The sequence below is a fragment of the Anopheles coustani genome, chromosome 3 (genome assembly GCF_943734705.1).
Source record: "Anopheles coustani chromosome 3, idAnoCousDA_361_x.2, whole genome shotgun sequence".
In the NCBI taxonomy this organism is placed as follows: Eukaryota; Metazoa; Arthropoda; class Insecta; order Diptera; family Culicidae; genus Anopheles; species Anopheles coustani.
Genome location: NC_071288.1, coordinates 45,905,037 through 45,932,673, shown reverse-complemented (window position 1 = coordinate 45,932,673; position 27,637 = coordinate 45,905,037).

The window sequence follows — 27,637 nt, the reverse complement described above, 5'->3', positions numbered from 1 at the left end:
ATATGGTTTTTGAGCATTGATGCAATTTTAATTTGCACTGTTTCGTACCTAAAAATACAGAAATAAATCTGAGTCATGTTTTTTTTTCTAGTTCATTAGAATGGATACTCGTTCAAAAAATCCCTTTAAATTCTCGTTATAAATTTCAAATCAACGATCAAACGTGGTGTTTCAAACGAGTCTAATTATGTTCCATCAAAATTATACACAAAGATAGAATGATTCAACATTGAAAGTGCAGAATTTATGGTTTTATTTCACATTTCATTATTGTCATGACATTATAAGCAAGATTTAAAGACAGTCCTCAAATACAAAAATGTCACTCAATGAGTTGACTCTCACGTGCGAGTAAATAGGCAAAATACTCTGGGGGAAAACTCAATCGCTTTATTGTTCATTTCCCGGCCGAAGCGTCTTGCAAGCGGGCATTACCAAGCACATATACCACTTGATTTTGGCACACCTGTCCGACCCGACCATGATGTTCCTAATGAGATGTACCATCCGGGGTCCGTGGGCCAGGAAGCACTAAAAATCATGGCCCCAAGAAGTGGCGCCCAACTGGCGAACGTGCCCACGCGATGAGCACGAACACGGAGGCGTTTTGCGGCGAAATTACTTGCCCACCCGGGGAAGCCTTTGTCACGAAGCAGGCTTCACGGGGCGTACGGCATCCGGTCACCAATTGCCGGCCGGTACGACGGCGAAGTGTCCACTCAGACAAATCCGTGCGAATCACGTCCGCAACTAGAGGTGCAATCACGCGACACGCCGTAGTCCTTCGTGCCATATGTGGTTCAGCGGACGTATGTTCCAAACACAAACACACACACAAATACGGGCGCGTTCCCAAACAATAAAGCAAGCATGTAGAATGGCCGGTGAAGGACAGTACCGGTCGGGGGCTGGCTCTTCCGGAACCTAATTATAAATAGTTTAATCACTCCCGTGGGAGCAACGTTTAATCGAACCGCGGCACGGACAACGAACGGGCGGTGGCGACGTGATCATCGTGGCCAAAGTAAGGTAGGGTAGCAAATTGGCCCCCGAACGGTGCTCCAGTTCCCAATCCATCCACCGGCAATGGCCAGTGCCGGGGACCGTCTTGATTGCCTTAATCCCGCTGACCCGCGGTGCTAATTTCCGGAAGGATTCGCAACTCCTCCGAGCCCGTCTTCGCCGCGGGGCATTGTTTGGGGACCGTACGCAACGTGCCCGACCAGGAATCAAGTGACAATTAAAATTAATTTAACATTTTAACCCTAATTACTGCGCATCCGTTGGTAGCTCTCGATGGAATTTCGGTCGTTTCGGGGGTGGGTGGGATTTTCTCCCCGAAGTTCGATCAAGCCCGCCCACACCGGTGCGAAACAGATGTTTCCAATTCCGAGCCGGGACTCTTCCGGGAAGCACGTTCCGGAGGGCGCATTGGAAGGAAGCGAATGTGCCATACATCAAACTCTACCCTCCACCCCCCTCCCCCGGCCCAATGCCAAAAGGTGGCCTTTTCCCTTTTTCTCGTTAACTGTCGGCGGAATGAAGAATGAAGCAGCCACACACACACAGCAACAACAATAAAAAAAACTGTCACATTTTCTTCATACGACTCATACGAGCCGGGGCCGTAACTCAGAAGGAACGCGTCCGGGTCTCTTGGGAAAGTTCGGACCCATAAATCTCTCTTGCCTTTCTCCCCTCCCCCCCCACGATGTCGAGACACGCCGCCTGATCGATTCTTTCTTCGGATCGAGTTAGTTTTTCTTCGGCCTCTCCCGGTACCTCGCGCCCGGTCGAACAAGCGTTGGGGAAAAGCGTTCTCGGTTCGAAAATGGCGAACCGAAAGCGGTTCTAGCGCGTTCGTTTGTGTAGAATACAAAAAAAATACCCACCGAATGCAAAGGAAACCAAACTCCCATTTCGCCATCATTCTCCATTCTAGTCGCAATGGCGTAGACAGATGGGGAGGGGGGTACGGCCTAGGAAGTGTTGGGAGGGCAGCTGGCGGGGATGAAAATATGGCCCGGTCCGGGCGAGCGAACGGTATGTATGCTGCGCTAAAAACAGGTTATGAACCGTGTAGCCAGTAGGGATTTTGGCCAATCGATACGATACTATGTAAAAAGAGTTATTTAGACGTGGACTGGTTGTTTTTCCTTTTTTTTTGCTCTCCCCATTTGCTCTCCGCTCCGGCTCGGTTTGAATAAATAATGATCGGTTGTTTTTGGAAAAACACACACACGGTTAGCGTTCCCCTTAATCAAACGCTGATCAAAGTAAAACTACGGCCTAAGGAGAGGGTCACGCCGATGGGCGGAAGGGAATTATAGCGCGGGGTAAGACGAGAATCTAAATTGACCCCGAAGGCATGTTTCAGTTCGGGCTGAAATTAAAACTTTGCCAACACACTGCAGATACCAAAAAACAAAAAACCACAACATAGAGTGAAGAGTTCTAAAGCCACGAAACTAAGGGAAAGGATCGAAGTTCCGAGCCAAAACCCTTTACGATTTTCGAAACGCATGCTCCTTTCCCTCCGTTTAAGCGGGATAAACGGGAGTGGGAAGTGTCGGAGGCTCGAAGGTTAGGGGGAAATTATTAAAACTTAAACCGAGGTTTGATCGCTTCAAGGATTTTTTCCTTTGCGGCTTGAAGGAAAATTGGGCTCATCAAGCTAAACTTTTCCCATTGCGTATTGGAATTCTTTCGGCTCCCTTTTTATGTGTGTGTGTGTCTGTGTGCCAACTTCAGAACGTTCGAGCATGAAAACTGCCCTTTTCGTTTATGCGCATAAAAAAATAAGCAACGGATACTGGTAGATGGAAAACGGGAAAGACTTTTCCCCGATGCGACACCACGTGCAAAAACTTTCCACCACACTGCAAACTTTGTCCGCACCGCCCGTCGCCTTTTGCGGGGACCTCTCCCAAAAGCCCGTCTCAATAATTCAAGAAACCTTCGGTGGCCGTTTTCATTGCCGTGACTTTTGCTTTTCTTTTCGTCCCCCGGCCCCGTTAATCGGTCGTCGGTCGCGCGACAAACGGAGCATGCTCTCGGTGGCGCAGAGCGAACGCGGCGTGTTCATTAACCATGCTAATTTATGCCAAACTAAGGCTCCGTTTCATCGGTTCGGGTTTCGCTCCGGCACCGGTTGTGTCCTTCGGCTGTGGCGGGTTATGGGTGGCCGGTTTACGTAATCTGCGGTTGACAGACAAAAGACAACCGTCCAATCAATGGGGGCATTGATTTCCGTCCGAGGTCGGTCCGAAGACACCTGCTCCGAGGCGGTCGGGCAACCCACCGTTGCAGGCGGGAACCGCGGGGGGAAGGTGTGACACACACCAGGGGAAGTGTCAAACCTTCGGGAGGGGCGGTGGGTGACACTGTTTAACTTCAATTACACAGTGTGTACACGCTGGTCCGCGTTTCGACGGAACTTCGAACGGTTCTCGAACGACCACAATGAGGTTTTGGATTAGAGCCCACTCGGAACAGAGGCCGGTGGTTCCGGTGGTTGTGTTGATTCACATGCCGCATGGACATCCATCACCATTACGCCCTCCAGCTCGAGTGAAAGTGGAGTGCGCAGCCACTCAGAAGTACACATTAATTATGGATTGAAGCCCGCAAGTAGTTATTTTCCACGACCTGCATTGGTTTCAAGGATGGCAAATCGGAACCACATAGACACACACACACACACACACACACACACACCATCATCGTACTTCAACTTCCCAATCACAACACAGAAGTGGAAACATCCCACATCACAATCAAAGTACCTCGCCGATGGTGTCTCCATCAGCAACCGTCAATATTCGTACGCCCCATTATCATTATCGTTTAGCGAAATGCGTCAAGCCTACGCGACGAATAGGCAACGGCACCTACCAAAGTGTATGTCGTTTCCGGTTACCGCCTTCTTCTCCTCTCGATGTCTTCGCGACCGGTAGGTCCGCAATCTCTCTCCTCCCGAAGCGGCACACAAATCTGTTGATTCCGTTGGAATCAGGATCGACGGCCCGTTTTTCCGGCAGAACCCACTTCGCCACCGAACGAGCCTCTGTTCTCCGCGGGCAATCAAAGCAGGCTAGCTTCTTCTTCTAACCGCACCACACCACTTCACCTTCCACCGCTGAGGCCCGGGCGGCCCATCGAAATGCTTTTATCCTTATTATGCATCCCTCTCCCTGACGCACCGCACTTGCCACACTTTTCAGATCACTTCCGGCTGCCCGCGGGGCGTACACATTATTTCCTCCTCACGCTCCACTCACGTCGCCCCCATCCGACCCGGGCGGCCCACTTTGACTGCGGCGATGTTTTCCTTTCCGTTCCGAGATACTGCACATTGAAGAAGGAAAAACGGGCACAGCCACCTCTGATTACATAAACACTTCCGACGTTCTATATTCTCGAGTCGGGCGATGTTGCGAGTGCTGGTTCCGGTGTCTCACTGGACGCTTTTCTTCCCCTCTTTCCTTTCCCCGCGCACCACCAAGGGATTTCACTGTATCAGGATACGGCCCGCCGCAAGTATCCTTCGATTTCTTCCCACCCAGAGTTTCTAACTGCAGTGTGGAAGTGCTGCTCTTCCAACCGACACAGCCTTCCGGTTCCGGTTTTGTTTTTTTTTCCTTCTTTTCACTGCTCGCACGGAAGGCGCTTTCGATTTTCGATCCGCCCTCCAGCGGTGCGGACTGTGGGTGGGTGTGAGAGAGCGTTAAAATCACCGCATCCGGCGTTGAAGGATCAATCGAGCCAACTTCATGACCCGCGTCGGGCACCACGGCAGGGTATTCGCGGTATTCTGACACAGCGCATTCGGCACCGAAACACGCACGCACGTCTCAGCATCACGAGCATCACGGTCACACTGAGGAGCAGCCCGCGTACGACGCAGCGGCGCACCGGCCGAGTTCGCAGCTCCGCGGTGAGCAGCGAAGCGACCGCGTGAGCTGAGATTCCGACTCCGATTCCGGCGAGCGCGAGAGCCATCCGTCCCGCAGCGAGCGGGCGCGAGTAAAACGGGATCCACGCGGCGGCAGGCGTTCGCATTCCTTCGCAGTCGCCACCGTTTCGCCGACCCGATTCCGATGCTTTGCGGATGGACCACGCATTCCGACTCCGAACAACCTTCCTGGTACGTTTGCGAGGGAGGGAAAGCCTTTTTGTGAGCGAATCACGATATTGCTCACAACGGTTCACGGTGAGCTGGAGCGAGCATCGAAATGTGCCGCAGTGGGTTGTGAATGGATGGATTGTGAATGGGGCATCGCGAGCCCCATGGTGGAGCATTCATGGTTGTGAGGATGCAGGTTTTCCGGGAATGAACGTGTTCATTTTCGCTTCAGCATCTTGTTGCTCGCAGGATTGGGTGCTCGGTGAACACGTGCCGAGAAAGTACGCAGCCATTTGGCCTTTGAATTTTCAAACTATAGTTCAATGCAATAATATAATACTTTTAATGTTTATAAAAATGAATTATTAATTTTATTAATTTTTATATATTTATTTTAAATAACATTCACCATCAATTTTGTTATTTCAAAATTTATAAAATTTCAATTTAGATTATACCACAGAATTTTACAAAGGAGTCAAATGTATATCAAACTTCAGTTTTCCTTAATGTTATTCCATTGCAAATATTTAAATGCCAAAAACCTTATTTTCAAAGCCTTATTTCGTGCGAAACCATCAATAACATTAAAAAAAAAACAAATGAATAAAATTTATAAGATAATGCACTTTTCACTTTGCAATTGAACTACTCTTCAGCCGTTTTTAAACTGAAAAAGTACTTTTATGTGGAATGTTTGAAAAGGAAAAAGTTTATATAATTTTAGCTAAATTACTATTGCATTTAGAAATGACCAGGAAATTTCTTTTACTAATCCATGTATGTCCATTATCCTCAAATTATCCTGCGCATTTTCCTCTTCAATGATAAAATCTTTGCACTGATTCCCTTAGTATACGGTAATGCATCCGTCTTTTATAGTTTAATCCATAACAAAACACAAAATGATTATGTTTGGGGATCTTTTGTTAATCAAAACATAATTTCATATTCTTCATTTACTGTTATTCAAAAGTTTTGAGAAAAAACAAACATATAGAAAAAAAATATAGGCAAGAAAAGCCCTCGGTTTGGAGCCCTCGAAAGCTGCTTAACGAATGATCAATATTTTCCTCTCGTAATTTGTATAAAGTGTATGCATTTAACTATTTACATTCGTTCTCAAATAATTCCAAATTTTAAAAAGGTCCTATCTAAATTGATTCGCTCTCGTAAAAGCAAATATATTACGTTTTATCAACCATATTCTACTTTTGTTTTGCACACTATTTTAAAATACTAAAGAAAAATTAAATACATTAGAGAATTCTGAACCGTTACACATGACTGCAAAATATTTCTCATTTACATATGCCCAAAGAGGTACTAGTTTTCCTTAGTTCTTAATTGACAACAATTTCACGTTTAGATCAAATAAACACTGTTTCAAGAGTTGTTTTTTTAAACCATTTAAATGTTAGAAAGTCCATCCCAATCATCTTCTCACGGCCCGGTCCCTATTGTTTTCGTTCGCGCAAAGATCCGCTCGTTCAATCCGCAAGAAGAATCGTATCGATCGTAAACGATCTGCCTGGGCCTGAGCCAAGTGTTGAGCCCTCCGACCTTTGCCCGACTGCATCGCGCCTGATCCTCGGCCTGCAAACTCAACTGCATTTCCCCGTTGCACCGCCAGTGCAACCATAAAAAAATGGGTGTGAAAATGATGACTCGCACCCTTGGCGTTTGTGGCACGGCCCATTCTGCCGGATGCGGATGCCCAACCCCTCCACGGGGCATTATTTAGACGCAGCGCTACCAAGATCGATCGACGATGATCGAACACTTGAGATAACAAGACTGACACAGAGAGACGATCAGCGCCGATCAGCGAACCGGTTGATTGATTGCAGCCGGCCGTCGTTCCCGGCACGGAACGGAGCGGACCACTCGATGGCACATCTATAAAAGTCAGCGCTCCTTCGCCCATCAATAAACTGCGCTAAAAGCCCGTTGAGATGACGGAACCGTCGACGACAGTGTTGGATGCTGCTTGAGCGTTTGCATGACCGCTACGAGTCGGGCTGGCGGTGCAGCCGCAAAAAAAAGGACCTGATAACACGGACGACAATCGGGGATGGGACAACGACGTGTGGGAAGGGTCGGGTGGCGAGGGGAAAAAAAAGAAGTCCTGCATGCGAGTGGTGAGTGCGAGCACCGCAACTATAGTCAGCGGTCGGTTTGCATGCTAATTTTCTCGCCACTTTAGTCGAGCACCCAAGACGAGCGAACCGTGGAGAAACGCGGGCTGCATTGGGACGCGGAGGGACGTGGGGCACGAAGGCAAGTGTGCGAGAAAACGGTCCACTCTGCACGAAGCGTAAGCGATATGCAATTTGTGTAAATTACACACCTTCTTCACGCCGGAGATTGTTTCCCTCCCGCCCGGTGGGGGCGCGAGGAAAGACATTTTTCATTTCCCACTTATCTCATGCTCTGGCTGGCGCGTATTGATCACTTGAGATGGCACCGTACCGGGCGCGGACGAACAATGGACACGGTGTGTCGGAAACACTCCACGGCCACGTCCAGCGCCGGGACGCGGGAAAAGTCGTCGCCGACGACGGGTGCGGGTGGCGCGATGAGTGCGCACCGGAACCGACCGGTGGAAAATAGTTCTCCGCTTCGCTCGTTGTCCCCCTCCCACTCCACTGTCTAGCGAGGCAGTGGGCTGAGAACCAGAAGAATGTGAATCAATATTTCATACCGTCATCGTGAAGCTGAAGTGTTGAAACTAAAGCATAATAAAGAAAAGGATGTTGCACAGAAAAGAATGAAACAAAAACCTCGGTAAATCTGACGGTAATCTCCCCTGCCTTCTCATCTTTCGCTTATCTATCCGCACCAAAGCATCCTAGACGGGTTTGTCGGGGGAAAAGCCGAGAGCGAAAGAAAGGCATTTGCGAAAGCCACTAATTTTATGTTATTGTCTTGTTAATGTTTCATTATGAGTGACGAAACGGACCCACTTTCCATTTGCCTTTCCCGCCCCGTTCGCGGTTCGATTAAGCAGGTCAGAGTAGCGGAGGAATTGACTATCATTTTTTTCCCCCGCCCTTTTCCCTCTATACTTCCGCAACCGCCTTGGCAAGTGGTTTCAATCACGCTTCGGTTAGATTAAACGAAATCGATAGCGGCAACCATTGCGTCAAAGGACTTTGTTCGAGACCGGGCTCAGGCCGGCGCCACCGCTTGGCCGCCAATGCTGGTCGGTCAATTGGCGCCGATTTTTGCCACTTTACGATCATGCGTCCACCGGTGCCGATGCTGGCGTCATAATTACCCCCGTATGCTCATATAAGGAAACATCTTGTTTGTGCGATGAGGAGAACGGGTTTCATCCGTACATCGAAAGGATACCGGGGTGAACGGGATGGAGCAATCTTTTTCCACAGCTGGCCCAACGAGAGCACCTCCCAAAGGGTCGCCGAGGTGATAAATGTGGGACAAGACTAATTATTCGCACCCATCGAGTGGATGGCGCGCCGTTCGGCACCTATCCGAGGGGACGGTGTTGCATATTAAGTACGAACAATTTGCAATTACACGTGGTCACGCCGGCGGCTAAATACTTTGCATGCCACTGCGAGCGGCGAGCACACGACGGAGATCGATTAGGAAAATTATGTTTCGGCTTTTAAAAGGGCACACATTCTATGTCAGCAGTCAAACCCTGTGCGAAGGTCGTTGCGCAATGGTGGCTGAGTTCGTGCCGCTCGCATCCCATTCTATCCGGAGGTTTCGATCTGTTCGATAAAAAGCTGATCACCGCTTTGGGCAAGACAAAAAAAAAAAGATACAAAACACACAGAACCGGATCTTAATGGTGGCTTCAGCAAAGTGGTTCCAAACGTGTTCTGCAAGTCTTGCCATACAAAATGCAACCATTCCGTGCAACGATCAGGTGATAATAAAATTAATTTGCATACCCTTTTCACAAGAAGATAATGGTGCGCGAAAATAAAAACACCCAAAAGAAAATAAAAACGGATCCAGGTGATAAGTTTTTAAATGAACCAACATATTGGGTTTCAAAAACAAATCCCTTGATTATATGGCAAAGCAATTAATTTTGGTTTGTTGATCGATCGCCATATTCAGGCCATCCATATGGAAACAATTAAGTTTTGCGGTTTCTTATCAATGAAAAACAAGTTAATTAATTTTTATCTCACCCACTAAACCTTCTTATGTCAAACAAAAGCTTTATTAATGCTCGAAAAAGAGGGAATGCTTTAAAAAGGAGAGCATTTTTAATTTATCACATGAACAAAGTTTCCACCACATGACTATCTTAATCTTAAGTCAATTTTTTTCGGTGTTGTCTTTCACAATAAATTTAGTTATTCACTCTACAACGGTAAACATTCCCATTGGTTCCCCAAGGTAACCATTTTTTTAAATATATTACGGATACCTATGCACTTTCAAAATTCTTTCCCTCTTTACCGTTATAAATCATTATTTCCATCTATAATATATATTATAGATTCTATATGTTACACTCCCAAGAGTTTAAATACCAACTGCGTCATATTAATCGTTAACTTGATAAATTTGAGATCGGAAAAATTTCTTACTACATTGTGGTAAAATCAAATTTTTATGAATTAACGATACCAACCAGCATCGTTCGACATTTTTCCTTGAATAAACATCACTCTCCCGAAGCAGCATCCAGATGAAAGCTGTAAAGTGTGTAAGGTTCTTGATAAGATGACAACAAACATGGACACAATCGTTCGAAATGAACAACAATACGTAAACACACCACTCAGGGTGATACGACTGGCGTGCAACGACTTTCTGCGAATTGAAACATGTGCAAGTTATATTTCAAAGCAATATGAAAAAAAAGGAAGCAAAATACCGTTCGACAAGTACCACTCTGCAGGATAAAATATTATCTGCATTTACGACGAACCGGGGGCATGGTCGGGGATTGAGTGGAGAAGCCATATCACAAACAAAACGCCATCGACGAGGGATGCTTCGAATAACAACATTTCGAAAAAATAAAAATATAAACTTACTGTGGCGATGGTGGACGATAAACTTGTTTTGAACGCGCGCTCCTGGGCGTTCTCCGGTTCTCTACCCGGCACGCACACGAGAATCTCGTTCCAGCTCGAAGGATTTACAGTCCCAAACCCGGTTCTCGAGTGTGTCTCATGCCGAACGGTAAGAGGTGACATGATCTTGAACGAGATGTCAATGTTTTGCGATGCACCTAAGTGTGGCTTAAAAAATAAAAATACCAAATATTTTCTTTCCACAAACATAACCATTCGGGTCTAATTACGAGATACCAGCTTGTTCGATGTAGATATCACTTAAGATAAACTGCTTTTCGTAATTGAAGAGCTGCAAAGAGCATAAGATCTGTCCGTTTCAGGTAAAAGCTCTTCAAACACTTCGAGTATTGCAATGCTATTAAGGGGCATGTATTCTTGGACCCATTAGATGAAGGCTGTTTTTCTTCCCTAGAAATTGAACACAGCTTTCACAGAATTCACAATTGTACAGCGTACAAACTGCATTTTGAAAGGGATAAAACATGTACTGCAATTTCGCGTGCACCTTTTCCATTCTTAGTTTATATTGAATTGAGGTTTTTACTGTAGGATGTTCATGCGTTTTCTCTTACCTTTTTATTTGTAGAATTCTTGTTACTGATATTCCAACAAAATCCATTAAAGAAACGTTAATATTCAAAATTACTTTTAATTTATGTAATTACTATTTAAAAATTACTGCTTAATTTAAGTAATTCATTTCATCACTTCTTCTTAATAATGAGTTATTTTTATTTACACTCCCGTTCCATGATTTTGCGTTGACATTACGAAACTGCCCACACTTTTCATGCAATTCGCACGAACCAGATCATGTGATCCGATCGGATATGACAAAACGGACACCGCCAGATGGCACCACCGTTACCAGGGAAAACGTGCTCGACCCTGCGAGGACATTTATGCTTCATTTTCGCGGGAAAATATTCAAACAAAAAAACACACACACACAACAGCAAACCCGATGCAAAAATACGGCCAACGTGAGCTTAAAAACAACACGGCTACATTTACACCACTCCCCCACGGGCGAGCACGCGGGTCGTGCATGTAAGCGACCGTTCCAAATGCAGATTTAATTAAATTTTAATTTTTAAATAATTGTTTAATTTCATGTACGGTGCCAGCCTACGGTGGGACTGCACCGTGGGGTTGGCATCGATGCGCCGTGAGATGCACCTGGCTGCGATTAACGGCGATAATGGGTTTTTGTAGCCTGGGCTTGATTCGTGCTTTCAGCCATGCAGTCCCGTTCCGCGAACGGACCCGTATAAGGATACGGATGCGCTGCACCTGGTGACGGGTGAGGCGACGTGTCAACAGATCGCGAGGCAAGGGATTGCCGACTAAAAGATTTTTAATGTTTTGTGGCGGGAGTAGGTGTTTTTTTCCCCTCTCCCTCCCATCCCCGCGTGCTTCCTCTTTCACGCGATGGTTTCTTTTTTTTTTATTATTCCATTGCACAACCATCCCTGCAACGGTGATTCAATTTTAATTGATAATTGATCCATTGTCAATTGAGCGGTTTATGCGTGATCGGTTCTTAATGATTCGCGATTGATTTTCAACCCATGCACTCGCGCTTAACACGTTGCAGCTGACATCCTGTTGTATCGGTAGGCTTGCGAAGTAGATCTGGACAAACTATATACCTCTAACCACCCGGGGAAGCTTATCTTCCTCCTGAAGGAGTTCCTAGCGCACGCGGGTTCCCGATTGCCAGTGATTAAATCCCGGGCTATTCCTGGCACCCATCGTACATCGCCCTCCGGCAGTCCAGCAAAGTCCCATCCATTACATTATTGTATTACAATCCGATTGCGCCATTTAGCTGATCGTTCGGTTTATCGTTTGATCGCGCGGGCTGGCCATTTGGGGCCACCGATTCGGGCGGGTAAACTTTCCCCTAGTCATTACGGGCGCCCGCTGGGAAAAACTTTCACGGCGCACAAGTGTCAGCAGAACTTGATACTTTCATTCCAACCCCCCGCTTTGCTGGCGAGAGGGGGAAAATTGTTATTCCGAGAAAATCCACCTCCGCTTCGCTTCCCCGAGGGCCGGGGCAGAAAGTTTAAAAGTATTTCTTTTCCATTCCGATTGTTTGCCCCTCCCACCCCGGTCAGGTTTGGCTTGGACGCGGTGGACGCTACTGACGCGGCCGGTTTTACCTTTCCGCCTCCGAGAGCCCCCGGTCACCTCCGGGGGCTTAGTCGATAATAGAAATTATTTGATTATAATCAGCTTAATTTGATTGGGTAATAATCGTACGTTCTTCGGTCATCCGGGTTCCTGGGGGGACCCGTAAGGCCTTGGAAGTGGGCGGAAAAGTTTTCCCTTTTCCGGCCCTCCAGGAGGCAAGCAATCGGTCAGCTTACGGCACGGCTGGTGATGGGGACGCAAGAGACGATGGAAAGTGTAAGTTTACGAAAGAAATCTACCACCTTGGGCGCCGAAGGAAACGCATTACCGAGAAGGTACCCTAGCTGGGTGGTAGAAAGGACTCCCACGCCGCAAATAACAGTAACCGATCGATCGGTGCCGGCCGGAAAAACCCCGCCCCCATGTTTGCGAGGCGACGGAGGGAAACCGATTTGCATTTAAAAGTATCGGAAACTTCACCAATTGGTGGTTGAATTCAATTAGTGTAATGAACGAATGGGATTGCTTTCCCAGGCTTTACCCTTTTTTCCCGTCACCCGTTACCAAACCCGCCCGCCAACTGGACCGATCCGATCGGCCCCGGTGTGATTGGCCAGCGAGAGCGTTGTGCCAGGGGCTGCGCAGTTTATGCGTTGAGGAATGGGGCGAAAAGTTGGAAAGAATCAAAATTTGATTAGAGAAGGGAAAAGTTGCGCCCGAGATTCCACCATCTCTGGGACGGGAAGGCCAGCTGCTGTCGGGTTGTTGGCTTGAACGGCGAACGGATGCAAATGACAGGACCGGCTTAGGTTTCGCCAAAGTTTAGCCGATGTTTGGGGAAATATCTATCTTCTCTTACAGAAGAGTTTTCCACCGAGCTTGGAAAGAGTTTAATGGGAAACCTATGAAAAATAAAAAATACATGCCACCTTCGGGCGTGGGAAAACCTTATTACGGTGGCATTGATAAATCTGTTCCAAAGAAAATAAAAATACCGCAATGCATGAACTTGAGGAGCGATTTAACTTTACCAATTGGATTTTGAAGGAAATTCCTGAAACCGGAACTGGGTTCGAAACACGAAGCTGTAAAAAACGGGATATTGCTTTATTTTCAACCAACAAGATTGAACGTGATTATCACTCACACTGGAATATTGTTCATCTTTAAAACTATAAAATACTATAATTTTAAGAAATCACTAGATAAAACTAACTCATTAGAGTTTTAAGAACCAAACATTTGACCATTTGATCATCCAAATAAGAATAGTATTTACAATCCGCAAATGTTATTTGCAAAAATTGCTTAACTGAGTATTCTAATTTATATATTTCTTATCTTTTATCAAACATCTTTTGGAGCCCGAGAATATACTTTTGAACAACGAGATAATTATTATATTTAACTTCTTTCATCATGATTATCTTAACATTATTACAGCACCTCTCCATTTTTTCCATTGTTTGGTTTGTTTTGTTTCCGAAAGACAACGTTACTTTGTAGAATACAACATATTCAGTTGATGACCTTGTACACGAATAGATTGATTAATGATTGTGATAACGAAAAAGATCGTCGTAGAGCTTAAATTTGTATAAGATGAAATCCTTACCCATCTCACCCTATCCAGTTACAATCTAAATAATTGCAATCATACGACAAGAGAACAACTTGTAACAACTGCTAAGTGAATCTCAGAAACCACCTTAATCCAATTGCTCGTCTGTGTTTTTGAAAGGAAACTTTTCAAACACAAATGGCTACACGTGCGTGTGATTGATTGCGCGTGTGTTCGAGCACCCTATTGATAGATTCACTTTTCGTTGTTCGTTAAACACGAAAATCAATTCAAATCTCCTGCTTTTTTCCATTTTCCTGGACGCTTACTTCCTACTCTCCGGCAAGACGCGTGGGTGGAAAAAAGATAGGAAAAACAACAGGTAACACGTTTGGCTGGTACCTACCTACCGTTTGCGACTTATCTTAAATCCCGTGGAATTCAATTTCATTCGGCCCCGTCTCCGCGGCCCACACGCCAAGAACCGTAATCCGATCAGGGCGTCCAGGATCTCCGCACTCGTTACACACACTTGCGTACGGAGACCGGCTCAAGTACGCCCGGAGGCGCACATTATTTCGGGGTCTCCGGACCGGCGTCCCGTCGAGGGTAAGGTCGAGAAATCGGCCGCGCCTCGACGCGCACCATACCGATGGCTTGCGGGCACAACCGGCTTCTGGTTGCCCAGCCCCGGCATCGGGGTCGGGTTTTGCTGCGTATGTTTATGTTATGCCTACCCCATCCTCCCGCTCGCTCGCCCCATAAACCCACCTCTCCTACACCGGCGGGACCGTCGTAGAACGCCGTGTTTATGTTTCATTTTCGTATTCTTCCCAGTGTCCCATTCGGCCCGCGGGACACATCGCGACGAGAAGCATCCGCATCGCGCGCGCGCCCCGCGATAATCTTCAAATCTCGTTTTGTGACCTTCGAAGCAGCTCTCGGCTGTTCTCGTTTTGGGAATGGGTTTTTCGGGGGCCTTGCAGTCGATTTTCCTGCGGCGCACATCTACCTCCTCTCCCGAGGTCATGGTGACAGCGCAGGTCGGCGTCCCAGCGCCGACCCACCGCCGAGGTGTTCCAGAATAATATTTAGAATGACGTGAGCGGGCACGCGGCGCTGATGGAAGTTTATCCTTCTCGGGGATAACATTCCGCCCGCGCTGGTGGGAATGGACCTGTAATCGCTTCTATCCGATTCCGGTGCCACTCGAGGCCCGTGAGAGGTATGTTTTCTTAGGGGTGGATGAAAATCGTTTCAGGCACCACGTGGAACCGTGTTTGTGGAAGCGGAATTATTTTCGCTAGATCATTTGCCTCTATGTTCTAAGTAGAAGTAGTGTTGAGATATTGAAATTTAAAGCAAATGAATTTAAACACTTCATTTTCTATAGTTTTTGTTATTAAATGGATCCTAGATGATGAACGATGCTAAAACATTTACTTCCAATATCACTTTTCATGATCATGAACTTTAAATCCTTTGACTTTATACAACACACCAACAGTTTATACTATTTGTACTGTTAATCGTATCCTAAAATAAATCATCACCGTAGGAAAAATCTCCCCTAAACCTCTAGGTAACATCAGCCGCCTTCGATTTGACTACATTCTTTGGGGAATAAAAATTTATCAGACCGTTACCACCTTCACCGATCGCCAAGTTGTTATTCTAGCGTCTCATGCGTGATGCGCGTGTTAACATCTTCATCGTTTCTCCCTTCGACGATTTTCCGAACGGGACGGGAACGGGCTTTTATTCTAACCGATTTTTGAGGAAAACCTCCGTCTGCGTTGGCTAGAATGGGGCCGACGAAAATACCGGAGAAAACCGATTATACTACGTGCTATGCGCTCATCAGACCGAAGGGATGAGTCGTCTTCTGGATGGCTGGTCCCTCTCCTCATCCCTTTTCCGTCCCCCGGACCGGGATTCGGTACGGATTCGATCGTCAAACGACGCATTCAATCACGAGGTGAGACGTTCCGGCCCATCTAGGGTGCCGTGCGGGACACGTTGTACTCCGATTAGCGTGAAATGTTATTAAAATTGTTTACAAGACACAATACACCGCTCGACGGACATGTGCCCGGGTGCTGCTGCACTGGAAGGTTTATCGAAACGACCGAACACCGCAAGGGAAACGGGCAACCATTTCCATCGGCTCCTCGGCCCGTTTTGTGGTGCGACGACGTGCATGACGATACCGGGCAGGATTAGTGTCCAACAGCATGCGAGTACTGTTCGAGACTTGCCTGCGAGTCTCGCTTCTTAGGACGGGAAAAGGGTTGACGGCAACCGAACCGACCGATGATGGTTTCGGGGATTTTCACTTTCGGAAGATGCTCTTAATTGGTCACCACCGAGAAGACGGTGGTTACGGGATGGCAAGAGGGATCAGCTCTATTGCTGGCTTGCGGGAAAATGGGATGGGGTTATTTTTACCACCAGCAATCAGCGGTTCGTAGTGAATCACCAGACACTGATTTGGCGGCGTCCGATCGTTCAGGTTAATATGTGCAATAAATTGTATATCCCTTTAAGCGTAAGGACATTATGCTACAATGTGTTCTGTTGGGAAAATTAAAAGTTTTTGCTGGTAAAATGTATTATTCTATGTAGTCAAACGTGGTTTACATCGTATTTGAAAATTAAATGACTTGCGCATATAGTGACAAAATAATATTTTTTAAAGCATTTTTTTTTCAACAAACATACGGAAGCAATATTTTTTATAATATTTTGTTTGGTGTTTTATTCAAATTTTTCTCAAACTAAACATAAAACTTTTATTTTGTTAACATTTTTTTTATTTCTTATTGATTTGTTTGACATCAAGTAGATTTTAATCAATTGCCTAAGATTTTTCTTTTAAAACCGAGAGTGTATACAGTATTTAATACGTAATTTTACCAAAGAGTTGAGAATTAAAGACTGCTCACTAGTGTAAGTAATTTATATTGTAGACCATTTTACCTGTAAATCTAAATTCATAAATGAAACACAAAACTATATTTACCTGTATAAATGTCTTGTTTGCTATCAATCATTTTAACATACATGCAATCTTAAATCCTTTGAATCTTGCATAAATCTGCAAATAAAACGTAGCATCCAAAAAATTATCGCTTTTGGAAAAATTTTAAGGAATGGGGCCTAAAACTAACCGAAATATCGATACACTCAGCAATTCTAAACTGTATCTTTACTGCAAAATGATGTATTTTTATGATTAACCATAGGATTTCATAATTAAAATACAGCAGCTTATGAAAATCTGACATTAAATATGAATGTTTAAATCTATCCCCGCGACAAGAAACAAAAACCAAACGGTATTCCTTTCAAACCCACCTTCTAAACTTAATTATTCGACACTTCCTTTATATTAGCTTTCAGCAACTCGATTCCCATCCCGAATCAAACCACCAACCCGGATTTACGGGCAGTGACAAAAAGCAGCCTAGAATCCTAATCCTACCGGATCTTGGGAAAATTTGCACCGATCGTGCCACCCTCCGTGTTTGCCGCGCTGAAGTCAAGATAAATGTCAAGCGAGTGTCAGTGGCGAAGGTGCGCGGGCCGAAATGGGCAAAGCAAGAACAGGAGTAAAAATAACACCCCCGGCTTAGTCTTCCGGAAACAGACAAGCGAGAGAGAAAAAAACCCCCATAAACCCCTTAAGCACCATTTTTGCTTTCACTTTCCAAAACGCTTGCTAAAAGGTGGGAAAACCGCCGCATCAATTATTTATTTCGTAATAACACCGATCGCATTGCATAAATTACGCCAATGAATAATAAACAGGTGCGGAGGCCAACGAAGTACAGCAGGGGATTCGGTAGCGGTGAAAATGGAAAGCCCGCACACAGGACCCCACGCTTCGAATCCTAAGACAACGCGACGCGGTCGAAGGATTAGAAAGGTATTCAGGTGGACATCCGGCATTTGGTGTCCGCTGTTTTCGGCGAATTGTCATCCGCCGCGGCGTCAGATCAACAACACCGCACCGGAATGCTGTTTTTCGCACGGTGCCGGCCAAAAAGCTTTCCCCTCTCAGCATCCCCTTGGAACAGAGGGAAATTAGTGCTATCACCCTACTTTTCGACGACTTTCCGCGTGCTCCAAAAGTTCGGGCTTGCTGAGGGCTGAGCAGAATATAAGCTGGGTGAAATAATTTCGCCGCATAAATTAGGCCACCATCCCGAGGGGTCGCACTTTTCGCGGGTGGTGATGATTTGCGCCAACGTGCGCTTTCAAAAGGAAATCGGAAGCAGGACACGCCAGCACGAAATCTTCGAAAAATCCCCAAACGTCAAACGGTAATCTGCTTTTCCAACTCCCTAATGAGCGGCTCAGGGCAGGTATGCGAATGGTTCGGTTGTTCGGCTCGCTGGCTTTCACAAAAGAAGAAAATGGATTAAATCCGGAGGGGTCCGTAGACTTCCAAGTATCTTCCTTGGGCCTGTATTATGTGTATAGGTTAGGGGTTTGCATCGTCTTCAATGGGTTGATTCGATTAATCTTTCATTAATTTTGGCTTTCCCCCGCTCATGTGCTTTGTTATTCGTTGAGGCTTACACATCATTAGTCATAATCATGGGGCCAAAAGTTTGTTTGTTCCTTCACCGGAAAACTCCCACCCCGGAAGGGCTGGTCAGTGAAACAAACCGGTGCTCGATGCCCACCACTCGAGGGGGCTCAAATCGATCGTTTCGGCCTCTGCTTGGCGGAGGAAAAACTGACCCATCGACAAGACAGCATCGATCCATCTTACAGCAGTTCGGAGGAACTGGAAGTGAATCGTTTGCTCTTCTCCACCGGTTTAGCTAGAGAGTATCCTGCTGCGAACCGGTGTAGCATTCGTTCGAAAGCGCACCATTTTAGCATGTTTTTTTCTTCTGCCTTTTGGCATCCTCTTACACTTGAGTGTTAACCTAGAAGCGCATTTGTGTCGAGTGGGAGTTGGCGTCTTGATTTGAAAACTTAATACAAAAAAAGGATAGAAAAATAAAACCCTTACCGAAACAACGCCGTTCCTTCACGAGAAAGTGAAAGAGAGAAAGGTTTTATGTGTAATTTTTCCTCATTTTTTCCATTTTCTAGTTCACTTTCATTTCCATTTGTACTGGGTTTTTTTTGCTGCCTTTCCTCTGGTTACCGATTTTTCCATTTCATCTCTTGCTTTTATCGGTACGATTCCGTTCCTCGGAATAAAGGAAGCTCTTTTTCCACCACCATCGACGGATCACTCCCAGCATCGGTACAGTCAGGGTGCAAAAGGATTGGAGTCCACTTTCGGGCAATGGCCGGTGGCCCAGTTCAGCGCATCGTCCAGCGTTGTTTTTTTTTCTTTTTGTTTGTGTGTATATGTAGGAGCTGGTTCAAAGCACCAAAGATAAAAAGCCGGCACCACAAGCAGCAGATTAGTATCGGTCGGAAGGGAAAATGGTCAATTTACTTGTGCGATGGCTAACCGTCGGTAAAAAGGATAATGGCGGTCGTGTGGTATGCGTGTGTGTGTGTTCATGGATAAAATGGATCGCAAAATTCCAATCACACACCTACACACACACATGCAGGGTGGTCAGAAGCCGACCCGAAACGTTGGTAGTGGGCAGCCGGTGGGGAAAGATTTTCATTTTCCATCTCACAGTAAACAAAACGGGAGCCTTCCTCGCTCGCCCTGCAAAAAAAAAACGAAAACACACCCTTTCACCGCTAGGCTATAGCACCCCGTCCGTGGGAAGGCACACGTACCAACCCACCCGGAGCGCCAGTACGAAGTAATTTCAATGGAACGGATTCCATCTCCGGACTCCGTTGCGGCTCCGATAGTGAACGCTAGCACGCTTTTATCTATCGCGCACTCGGACTTGGGAGATGGAATTTTATTTGAATTTTGATAAGTGAAATGTTGTTCTTCGCCTTTTGCACAGGAAAGCATTCGGGGTAGCGCCAGCACCTGTCTGGGATCGGACCGGACATGGGGCGGTGTGCGTAAGAACTGGACGAAATTGAAACAAACAGAGGCAGGATAGTGGGTTGGGGGGAGAGGGCTTGGGGTTTGCACGTTGGGATTCCTTTCCAGGAGTGAAGCAGTCGGCGATATTGCACTCGTGCGTTGCACTGCGTTTCATGTTTTAGCAAATGCACAACGAGTGCGACGTGTTAATGATGGTCAAAGATCAGCTTAGCTAAATGTTGAAAATTACCTATGTTTATATATATTTTTTCATAATTTTTTAGTGAGAATAAAATGCAGAAAACAGCAAGAGAATCAAGATCAAGATTTTTGTCAATGGATGTTATTTACTGTAAGCATCAACTTCTTAGACATTTTTTTAGCTTAATTTCCTACAATTATTATTCGTTGAAACATTCTTGGGTTAAATATTACTATCTTCCTTAAAAAACAAAATGCTTTTTATATGATTATGATGTTAATCTTATGTTCTTTTTCTTCTAAACAACATTGATTTTGAACAAAACCGTCAGGGTAAAAAAATTAAAATGTTCGAAATCTTCATAGTGAATTGTGGGAATATTGAAACTGTAATAACTGTAAATTAAAATTTTCAAAATTTTCATAGTAAATTGTGGGAATATTGAAACTGTAATAACAATGTATGACCCTATTTGACAAACGTTAAGAGGTTTCCTTAGGTTTTCCAACATTCTTTCTGCTACTAGCAGAAAAATATCATACAATTTCTTGGTAAATTCATGTAAAATTACATTTTTATATAATGGCGCTTCTAATAGATCAAATTTAAAATTCAGATTCTCAAATGTTTCAACTTTTTGAACGCCGGAAAATGTCTAACTACATGTTTACAGCAGTCTGTTCTCAACCGTAAACCGATGTATGATTTCTATCCTGTCGTATTCGTGTATCTGCCCACCATGCTCATTGGACCCGAATAAAACTGATGAGGACTCTGATTGCTCGTCGAGTGTAATGGTTCAATGGCATTGTGCACAGGTGAGACACCACTCAACGGAGGATGAGATCTAAACCGGTAGCAGCCTCACGGGATGCCCAAGAATCTGCTGCCACCGTTTTAGGGCACCGAAGCTGATCATCAAACGCGCACCTTGGCCGGCGAGTTTACGCAATGCACAGCGCTCGCACCGACGATGCATTGTGCAGTGCATGTGGGCTGTTTGCAAAACAGTCCCCCCACGGGCGACACTATTTATTTTCCTTCCACCCACCGGCCGCTGTGCACGCATACACGCAAAAAGAGATAGAAATCTTTTTTGCAATGCTGCTTAGGCGCACTCATGGGAACTCCATTAAAAGTCCTTGATAAAGGCTGCACTTCACGCAGACATCCACATGCAGCACGCAACTGTATAAATGAGATTTTTATCTGATTTCAGTAGATACGGTTCATGATTTTTCTTTCCACAACGCTTGCCGAATACTTTCAATTCAGGATTACCTTTGAACTCGACACGCCAACACATACGAATGACCATAGCAGTGATGCGTTTCTTCGCGAACCCGTTGGGTGTTGAGTAAGGACAGTTTTCCATGCGAGTGTTATATACGGTTCCATTTTACTAAATTGGCCAACCGAAAACGAATTTATTTGAAAAGATTTACGATCAAAAAGAAGTTTTCCTGTGAATGTTTAACATTTCGCCCTACACGTGACATAGGTGTCCACTCTTGCACAGACATATGTCAAAGTACTTTCTGGGAAACGCCACGCATTCGAGATAGGAAGAGAAAATAGGTTTTCATCGAGCAGAAACGATTCGAGTGAGAATGTACTATACACGTACAAAATAAAACACTTCGTTTGAACTGACATTTAACAAATTGTGCAGCTTAATATAGTGACGAACAGAAAGCTCATCGCACCCAGTATTTTTTTACGAATAGCTCTGGGTGCATCACCAGGATCATACGCTGGTAGCAGCATTTCGGGTTGATTTTTACCACCGTACTCCACTGTGCGCAATTGGTTCTAGGAAAACTGCACCGTACCGCACGTAAATGAATGATAAACCCACAGCCGAACACCAGGGAAGCTACTCATCAGAACGGGCAAAGGAAAAAGATACCGCTTTCACCAGCCACCACTTGAGCGTTGGCAGAACTTTATGAACTTATGGATTTTTCGGTTGTTGATAAATAATGTATGGGGAAAAGTTACTCCGAAGCGAAACCCACCTGCACTCACCACCCCCCAGCTAGTGGGGCACAACCGCTGGTGTAAACCAAATGTACGGCACTAAACCATTTTATTGCCTCTCAAGCAGAACGCGAATTTTCCGACGATTTATTTATTGCTCCCCGGCTCGCGGGCCAGCAAGCCGGAACCGGGATGAAAAACACATTTTGCCAAAATATTTCCCAAACCAGGAATGAATGGCAGGCCCGCCGGCTCGGGAAGCTGCACGGGAGGGGTCGAGGCGCTCAAAGGACGTGTTGCTTGTTGCCTGTGTGGGAAGTGTTGGTGAGGAAATGGAAACCAACCAATGGAACTGCTACCGTTGATTTCCGGTCTCCGGTCGAGTACGCGCATACGCGGATGGCGGTGTTGTTTAGCTCTGGAGGTAAGATCATATAAACTTGCGCTCACTCTTTCATAAGTAAGTCGAGCGGTAACCGCGAATTCTATAGGCCGTAAAATAACAATAAAAAAAAATGCCTCGTAAACTCACGTTCGCTCGCATTCGCCCCGGTGTCGATGATTTTATTTGCGTGCCGATGCGAAACCGAACGAATGCGCCCACACGGAGACCCCGTCGGAGGCTGGGGGCGTCTGGGGAGGGGGGTTTAATTGAAATGCTTCAGGTACTCGAGCGCGGCCCTAAAGTGAAAGCCAAACACCACACGAATGTCCGCCCAAATTGGATGACTGATGGTGCGTGGGAGGGAGGGATTCTGCCCCGGGGTAGTGCGTGTATGTGTGTGTGTGTGTGTGTAGACTGTGTGGCACCGCCCTGTGATATCGCAATTAATTTGAGTTTTCGAATGAAATGGAAAGGAAATTGGTGGTCGAATTGGGGAGCAGGTCGGAGAGGTTGGTGGGTGCGCCGGATGGCGGTGGTTTAAAAAGCCGCACGATGTGGTAGCGCGTTTGAATCCATCACAGCGGGGGAGCGGGAAGCTTGGTGGAAAGCCACTCGGAGGTAGCTAAATTTCAAGTATCCTTGTATTCGATTCGAACACCCATCGCCATGTGCACGTTTGACTTCACCCCGAGAGCGCCTGTGAAGGAGCGTATCGGATGGTCTTGAATACGAAGGAACACTAGAACCGACCCCAAAAGCCTGCCTTGCGTTCTTAGCAACAAGCACCCAACGCCCACATTCCCACGGAGCTGAGTCAACGGCTCAAATTAAGAGGCTTTGCCGGCACTGTCGGGGAGCAAAAAGCCCGTACCGGTTTTCAACCGGTTGTTGCGTCCTCAAAAATCATTCGACAGGAAAATCTGTTCCTTTGAGAAAGAAACGATCGCTCGGGCTGGAGGCTCGCTTCCGGAAACCGGAAGCCGGGCAGCTGAGTTGAGCAAATACATGCAGCATTACGGTTAATTATGGATGGGCAACATGTCGATACCGGGAGCGCGTGTGGGTGCGAGGGTCACCGGTACAATTTGATGCCTGAATATTTGATGGCATTTTATTATTCCAGCCCCCGAGCCGGCATGGTCAAAGGTGGTCGGAGTGGTCCGGACCAGACTTCCAGAGATTGTGGTTCTTCGCCTTTTGTGGAATTGTGAGTGTACCTCGTCTTGGCAGCAGTTATGGATGTATTTTGACATTTTTCAGCGATTGTTGGAAAATCGTAACAATTCTTTTCTGTGATACAAAACTTTTCAAATTAAAAAAAAATCTTTTTCTTTTTTATTTTTGGCGTATTTTCCTTTTCTCTTTTTCTTTCTTCTTTCTCTCTCTTTTTTCTTTTTTTTTAGAAGCTACGTAAAATTTAAAAGAAAACCGGTTCTATATCTTCTAATTCGTAAATGAAGTTTAAACATACTCAATGGGAGTTTATCTTTTGCACCAAGGTTCAACAAGGTGTTTATGGAAGTTTTCGAAGTACCATACAGAACTGTCAAATTTATCTGAATATTGTGACACAAAGAAGAGAAACAATTTGTCCAAATTTGCGACACAAATTAGTCACGCATCCTGTAATTCAGGGGTTACAAAAGAGATGTTTTGTAAGGCCTGTGTATCATGTTTAAACCCTCTGCCACGTTGATGTGTAATATCAAATTATTGAAAATGTACCGTAGGTTTTCGTGTTGTGACTCCCTTTTAGTTCAAAAACGATCAAAGTTCGATTAAGAGGGTTGTTATACACGGGTAGTAACTTTTCGATTCGATCATAGAGTGGAGGTTATAAAATGTATAACATTATAACAACTGATGCAAATTAGAAGAAAAAAATTTGTTGTACATCGCCAATCCATTTTTCTAACACACGTTCCACCCCTAATCCGCAGCTGTGACACTGTTCAAAGAAATGTCACAAAAATGTCGAAAAGAGTAATTGTTCATCCCACCGGCGGGTGAAGTAGAGCAAATTTTTCATTCTAATTCCTAGAAGAACACCGCCAACGCTTGAGACACCCGGATCACAGTTTTCCGATCCCACAAATGCTATCGACTGTGGGCTCTCATAGGCGAATGTGCCAAAATGGGCACACCGGCACATGCGATCAATCCCTGTGTGCACGTTCTAGCACACATGAACCATCGATCACATAACCGATTCGGCTTCCGAGAAACCGGTAACCTTTCCAGCGTCCCATCTCCAAGACTCAAATATCCATTTTCTGCCCGACACAGACGAGAACGTTTGTGGATTATTCCGTTTGCAGCGGGTGATATTCGAGTTACGTCCAGACTTCGAGCCTTACAGCTTCTTCCGTTCGGTTAACGTTGCCTTGGCCCCGAGTGGTCCCGAACTTGCCGAACCCATCTGTATTCCGAGCTCGCTCCAAAAACACGTTGGTAATTATAATCTAAATATTTTTATGCTGATAGATTTATTTATTCTCCTTGTTGGCCATATTTTGTTGGCCTACCAGTACACAGCGCAGTTTCCAGCATCTGCCTTACCACCCCCCCCCCCCCCCCCCCCCCCCCTGGCCACCAAGTGAGCGTGCCGGTGTGGACCCTTTTGCGCCCCGGCCTGTTCGTTCGGAAAGGTTGAAAAGGTTCATGGCTTCGTCAACCGTGTTTCCTATTTCCCACCCACACATACACACACACACACACGCATCCTCATGAAACGGCCAGCGGGGCTCGTGCTCGTTCAAAAATAGAGCAGACCCAAACCAAAGCACACGGATCGGTTTTCCCAACGTTTTTCAAGACAAATCACTGTCATAAATAACGAGCACCATCACCACCGCCGAAGAGGCTAACGGCGGACCCAATCTCCGAGGCGTACTAGCCTCTCCGGGCGAGGGTTGGGAAATGTTCGGGGCGGTGCGAGGCAACCGAAGAAAAAATACACAATCCTCGCACGCGGACAAAAAACAGATACCACACGCGCCCCGCCCGGGGTGGAGGTTTTCGTTGCGGGTTTGCCGAATCCGATCCGATCTGATTTGAAACCAAATTTCCCGCGCTGCTCGTCGAAAAGTGAAGGATTCACTTTTTATGGGCACGTCTTCAACAACGATCTTGATGTTCCACCTACGTCCTACGGCACTCCACACTCCCAAGCTGCTTCCAAGGGTTGAGGTTTTCGTCGACTTTTCCAACACCCAAACCACACGCGGGACGTGCTGGAAACACGCGTGAAAATGGATATGGGAACCAATTTGAATACAAATGACATCTGTTAATTAAACACTAATTAGAGCATGCGCTTGGGCCAGGATGGGCCAGGACAGTCGCGGCTAAATGAGTCGACAGTCGGATGGAAAATGCAAATCGTCCACGACCGGCTGCAGCGAGCATCGAAGGGCTGTACGTGGTTTGGTTTTCTTACTCCATCGTTTCTATTCCGGGGCCGCATCTTTCGGTTATTTGTTTGCCCATGCATCCGGGAACGATATTCGATATCCCGCGTGGCCCGAGTGATCGTTCCGACACCCGATGGACGGTGATTCAGCGTGGCAAGAGGTCATAAAATAATTGGTTTTACTTTTGGGAACCTTTTTTTTCCACCACGAAAGCCAAACGACATGGGGTTTGTTTAAAACACGGAACATCGGTCCATCGTTGGCCTGTTCAGCAACACGGACGCGGGTTTGAGGAAAAGCGAATAGGAAGAGGAATGGTAAGGTACGGCAGTAAAAGTTTGTCGATAATTTCCACAACTGCTCTGCTCAACCCACCGAAAACCGGTTCGGCGCGTGGCTCATCTTACGGCGCCCTGAATTTAGGGGGAAGAGAAACGCTGCGGTACCTGCTGTCCGGAGCCAGAAAGGTTAGGAACTGCGCGATCGACCGAAGATCGTATGGTGTAAATTGATTTCCACACATCTCGTAGTTTATGGCACCCTGGAGAAGTATGCAACGATCCAGCAGTTCCATCTCGATCGGTTGTACGGTTGTCCGAGAAGTCATAAATGCAGCAAGCTGCCCCACAGTTGTACCTTAACATACGAGTGGACAGCATGTGTTTGGTTTTAAGTAGCCAACATATGCTAACGAGTTGCCATCTGCCACTGAAAAGGCGTTTCCTTGCCAACAGGCCTTTCCAGCGTCATAACCAGTTGCAGTTGGAAAAATAGCAGCAGTTGGAAAAATAATAAACGCAAATAGAGCATACTGAATATGGTTAAGACAATGGTCAAGAATAAGATATGAAAAATTTCGAATAAAGTTATTAAATCTATGTATGAAGTCGTTAGAATGGTAATGGTATTAAGTTATGCAAATCGAACTTTGTTATTTTACAGAATCTTTTTTATAATCTGTTTGTACACTTTTCATTATTATTTTGAACAAAATAGTTAGTCGTTTTTATATATTTTTAATGTCAAGATAGCTATTCTTGTTTATTCTACACACTACGTCTCACTAATCTTATTACTTTTGTTGTTGCAATTATTCAATTAAAACTAAGATAAAAGTTGCTTTTTGTTAGCTTAAAAGTTAGGTAAAAGAATTTATCATTCTTTAGTTGGATAAAAAAACGTAATCATTGCTTCTTTTGATACTATTTTTTGGTGTAACAGATATTCTGAAGGTAAATTGAAGTAATCAATTCAGGTAAGCAGGCAGCAGGAAAGAGATCCAACCGTCATTTGGAACTATTAATTTGGTAATATTTATTGCCCTTTATTCAATCAAAACTATTTTGAATCCCCTTTTAAATTAATAGTTGTAGGTTATTTACAAAATTAATAGTTCTACCTAATGCTGCCAGGGAAACAATAATTAATACGAATTGTAAAACACGTCAAATAAAACAAAGCTAGGTTCTTGGTCTGCTCAAAACTGTGTAAATAAAATTTGGAAACACATTGTTAATAACAGGAAAGTTAATCTTGTTGGTATAATTTTGCGGGTTTGTTTGAACACATAAATGTTCAACGATATCTTTAAAGCCGTTCGGACATAAAAACACTCAATTCTGTAAAGCCAACGGAATAGTTCGGTGTTCATCCATGGACGAAACACTTTCGAAACAAACATCTTCATTTGATGATGATTTACCTTGTTCTACGGTGCGTTTAATCCATCGTAAACACATAAATTGCCGCCACGATGACGAACGGATACAGAACCCGAAAAACACTTTCGAAA